Source organism: Esox lucius, chromosome 1 (genome assembly GCF_011004845.1).
Source record: "Esox lucius isolate fEsoLuc1 chromosome 1, fEsoLuc1.pri, whole genome shotgun sequence".
Lineage (NCBI taxonomy): Eukaryota > Metazoa > Chordata > Actinopteri > Esociformes > Esocidae > Esox > Esox lucius.
The window spans coordinates 19973281-19974475 of NC_047569.1; positions in this window are offsets into that span (position 1 = coordinate 19973281).

The following is a 1195-nucleotide window of genomic DNA, read 5'->3' on the forward strand; positions in this document are numbered from 1 at the left end:
TTAATTTACAGGAGTAAAGCTCTTGATATTACTCGAAATAATAGTAACAGACCCATTGTGGTCTTTCCTTACACAAGGTCGCGTTTTGTATATGACGTCACATGTTGGCGAGACGTTGTCTGATGCTACTTAATTCTGCCCTTAGTGGAGATTTTCTTTGATGCCGCTACATATACTATATTTTTTTGTTTTTCATCTGAACATAGAAAAATAATTTGTGGTATGCGTAAGCGACAATGCATGAGACAATGGCCAACCAAGTCTAAGGGATGTTTGTAGGCATGACGGGTGTGTGGTACAGTATATGGTCAATATCTAGGGCAATTATTACGCACAATTCAAAACGATGCAATGCGATGCAATGCAATGCGAAAGAAGTAAAATCCAGAGCGAAAGAAATTGACTAGAATTCAGATAGTGAAATGTACGTTCAGATAGGCTACATAGCAGCTCTCCTAATGATTTGCTTTACTGCAAAGAAAGTAATAATATATATGTACACACACACATTGCTCAAAAAAATTAAGGGAACATGTAATCATCACAGTATAACACCAAGTCAATTACACTTCACTTCAGGGATATTAATCTGTCCAGTTAGGAAGCATAAGCGATTGGGAATCAATGTCACCTCTTGGTTGAAATGAAAGTGACAACAGGTGCACTGGAGAGGACAACCCCAAAAAGGGAATGGTTTTGCAGTTGGTGGCCACAGACAATTACTCTCTCCTTATCCTTCCTGAGTGATTTTTATCTAATTTTGCATTTTGCTAGTGTCCTTGTCAGTACTGGTAGCATGAGGCGGTACCTGCAGCCCATTCAGTTTGCACAGGTATTCCAGCTCCTCCAGGATAGCACATCCATACGTGCTGTCGAGGGGTGGGAGTATATGAGAATTTCATGCCACGATAATCCTGGCCAAAATTATCCCGATTTACGATTTTATCCCGATTAATAACAATTCCAATAACAATTCTGGTTTCTAGCTCAAAACGGCTAATCGGATATTCTTCCATTATTTAAATATTGTTATTCTGCATTTAAAAAGCCATTACAATTAAATAATATCAAAGGTTTTTAATAATTGACTAATACTATAGTATTGTAGATCGTAGATATAGTATGTGTAATAGTACATGTAAATCTTTAAATGTATATGGTTGCCAGCTTCATTGATAATTCATTGCAGAGGATG